The 3,761-nt window shown below is 36.7% G+C and overlaps 1 long non-coding RNA gene across 1 annotated transcript; it reads right to left on the bottom strand.

Annotated features, from left to right (window-relative positions):
• Positions 1-1,778: 1,778 nt before the first annotated feature.
• LOC127133528 (uncharacterized) lies at positions 1,779-2,287 on the bottom strand. The gene is made up of 3 exons (XR_007807496.1): positions 2,220-2,287; positions 2,026-2,107; positions 1,779-1,901 (listed from the first exon to the last, which is right to left on the bottom strand). It is a non-coding gene; the product is annotated as an uncharacterized LOC127133528 (long non-coding RNA).
• Positions 2,288-3,761: the final 1,474 nt, after the last annotated feature.

Genomic DNA, 3,761 nt, shown 5'->3' with positions numbered 1-3,761 from the left:
CTTATGGTCTCATTTCATGGCTTTGTTCATACACATTATCAGTCAAGTTATTTTCTTTTCAAAAGTCAAACATTCAAGTCATGATTAAACAAATTGTGAAACCAACTTCAAACCATTTTGTTAATCCATTTCAATTTATTTCATGTCATTTTAAACCATTACATGTGATTCCATACAAGAAAATACAAAATTTGGCATTTTTGACCAACTGTTGACTTTGGTCAATAGTTGACTTTTTGGTCAACTTTGACCAAAGTCAACCCAAATTCATTAAACCCAAAATTCACCCATAATTTTCCATTGAATATCCATTTACAAAGAAATCAAAAAGAAAATACATTTTGACCATTTGTTGACTTTGGTCAACAGTTGACTTTTGGTCAACTTTGACCAAAGTCAACTTTCACTTGCTCTTGCCCATCCAACTTGGCCTGGCCTTTTTCTTCAATGTGTCATCCAACCCTCATGCTTATTTATGTTCGTTCTTGGTAGCTTCCATTACAAGTAACACATGTTGTGCACCTTGACTTTGTAGATTTTGAACCATTAACCATTTGCCATTGGCCTGCCCCTAACCATGGACCAAGGAGCCCCTAACAGTTCAACCATTATCCTTTGCTCATGCCCTTTGGATGCAACAAAAACCTTATACATGTGCAACACATCCATGGATGCGAATGATCTAGCCAATACTGCTGCAATAGCCCATGTCACATCCTGCTTTGCAAAAGCACCATACCATCATCATCATGCTAGTCGGCTACAACACAAATCCTGCAGCAAAACAAGGCTAGCAGACTCAGTTATCAGGGCAATGTAATGCAAAGTACTGTTCTAGATAGTGTCATGGTTCAGGAACACAACCAACCAAACATCAGAGTTTAAATGCAATGCTGTTAGAATCATGCTAAGACAACATGCAGCAGGCATCCAAAATAGTCATCAAGCCAAGGCACAACAACAGCAGGGCATAACAGCTACAAAGAAGTTCAAGAGTGGAAAGCACTTAGCATGGTTCAGTCATAACAGTTCCATAATCTAAACAGCTCCATTTGTGACCTGAGATCAATGTGAACCTGCAAGGCCATAGCAACTTCACACATCGAAGTATCCATCCATATAGACCATGATGCTACTGTCCTTACGAGGGTGCATACTAGCTGAACCAGGCTAGTTATCCTGCTGCAAAACCAAGACAGAAACAGTCAGCCATGCAATGCACTCAAGGCAATCAAAACATAAATCACAGCTTATGGGATACATCAATCAGTATGAATGGGCATGGAACTAGCTGATAACAATTTGATCTTACATATGGGAATTGAAACCAAGCCATGCAACCAAGGTTCTTAGTGAAAGCAGGCAAGCTGTTCAGTCCAAAACAACATGAAATAACTTGGCAAATGCAATCCATCATCACCAAACAACATGACCACCAGATCTGCAATAAAAGAATAGAAACAAGTGAGGGCAAGGAATTGGGTGCAAATAGTGGGATTAAAACTTATAAGGCATTGAACCAGAACATGAGACAAAGGACTCACCTACCAAACTATGAACCAAGATAATCTTACAATAGCTGTCGTAGCAAGGCCAAAGCAAATGCCTGCATCAAGTCATGCAATAACTATTCCTAAGGGCATTCCACAACATCTAGCAGTAAGGCAAACTAAGATACCAGACCTGTGATACATCCTGCTATTCCAATGCAATAGAAGTCAATGAACCTACCTGCTACAACAAGGCTACAGTGCAATCAGCATGTAAACACTGCTATAAAATCCTGGAAATTCAGCAACATTGAGACTTAACTGAACATGTTCACAAGTTAGTAACATCAACATTCTCCCTACCATGCCATCATGCACAGGCCAAAATTGAACCAAATGTATACCATAATCCTGCACCAAGCAAAAAGATGTAATAAAACATGAGCTAATGGCTAAGTCGAGATACCTTGATCATAACTACATGGCATTTGATTTTGACCAATTCAACTAGTATTAATCCTGTAATTATCAGTACCATTTTATATTTGAAACACATGCCTTGCTTGCCTTGCAACACCATGACTGTACCAACTTGCATCAAGCCAAACCACCAAAACCTGTTTCAAACTCAAACGGAACCATGAAGTCCAAAGCAACTACAACTAACAGACTTGACTTGCAGCAGTACCAAGATCTCAAAACAAAATCAGCAAGAGAAATGAACATTACCCTCTGTAATAAGATGTTAAACCATGAACAAGGATGCATCAAACCAAGCTCACCATTTTTCATTGCAGTAAAAAGGCAAAATTAATTACGAAGCAGTAAAAATTCAAGAAATTCCCAAATTGGAATAGAGATGAAATTCAAGGAAGAAAGTGAAGGTTCAGATTACCATTTTCGAACATAGCATCAAAGAGGTCAATCCAATTTCTGAGCATCCAAAGTGCTTTTCAGAGTTACCTTTCTGGAACATCAAGGACCCTTTTGAAACCCTAATTCACAGAATATAAAGAGGAAAGGCAAATCAGTGGAGAAAAAAAAACAACAAAAGTACCTGGAGGCGAAAATCTGAAACAAAGAAAACCTAAAACCCCAAAATCGTACCTGGAGGCCAGCTTCGCATCCTTCACCACCACCGCAGTGACACTTTGTAAGGACCTCTCTTTCTTTCTCTTTATCCTTCTCATATGCTTGTTGTTTGAAAATATTTGTGAGAGTTGAGAGAGAATGTTTCTTTGAGATTGTGAGCTGAGAGAGCGTTTGAGTGAGATTGAGGGTTAGGAGCGCGCTTGAGAGATAAGTGTAAGGTTGGGAGAGAAGAAAGATCGTGAGGGCGATACCGGAGGAAGACGAGCTTCTGTCATCTTCTTCTTCGTCTCCATTTCCTTTTTTTTCTTTTCTTTTCTTTTCTTTTTTTAATTAATTCAATTTCTTTTTGTTAAACAGAGATAAATAAATAAAAAAACCACAAAAATTTGTAATATGTTTAGCATTTCTTTTTTTCTTTTTTTTTTCTTTTTTTACATAGTGTATATTAATGTTGTTTAGTTTAGTTAGGCTGTCCAGTAACATTAGGCTATCCCCTCTTTTAATTGATTTGTTTTCTAAACTATCTCTAGCTAGTTCTATTTATATTCCCAAGTGTTTGCTAAAATGATAACTGATCATAAGTGGTTTGGTGGAGAAGGGTAGTGTGTATATTCTTGAGTGGGGTGGGTTCAATACTCATGTGTGGCATTTTTTGGCATTTTATTTCTTTTAGCTATATTATTTTTTCTTTTAGCATTTTGGTTTCTTTTTATGTTTATGCCTTTATTACACTCATATGTTCTTTTTGTTAATAATGTAAAGTTGTTGTATTTTAATTTAATTCAAAACCATTTTAAAACTATAAAAATCATATTTTTCTCGATTTAATATCGAGCCCATTTTTCACACCCTTGTAGGCCGATTGCTTTTTAAGCATCGCCATCGACCTCACATAGCTTACTCTTGGGCTTCCTTACAATGAGACATGTCCCTTGCACTTACACTCATACATTGTTTAATGCTTCATTATTTCATTCTTTGATTATTTGATTCGATTATATACTTGTTTATATCTTACTTGTTTGATTAACTGTGGCCTACTTGTATGCTGTTTGAGGCATGTATTATTATTGTTTGTTTGCCATGAACAATCCCCATTCATAACAAATGTATCCCTCTCCCATGAAATGTATAATATTCTTTCATTCTTTATCCATCTGTTAATACAAGAAATAAAAT

Source organism: Lathyrus oleraceus, chromosome 1 (assembly GCF_024323335.1).
Source record: "Lathyrus oleraceus cultivar Zhongwan6 chromosome 1, CAAS_Psat_ZW6_1.0, whole genome shotgun sequence".
NCBI lineage: Eukaryota > Viridiplantae > Streptophyta > Magnoliopsida > Fabales > Fabaceae > Lathyrus > Lathyrus oleraceus.
The sequence above is the reverse complement of the archived record's forward strand: the minus strand, read 5'-3'. Positions and strand labels throughout refer to the sequence as shown.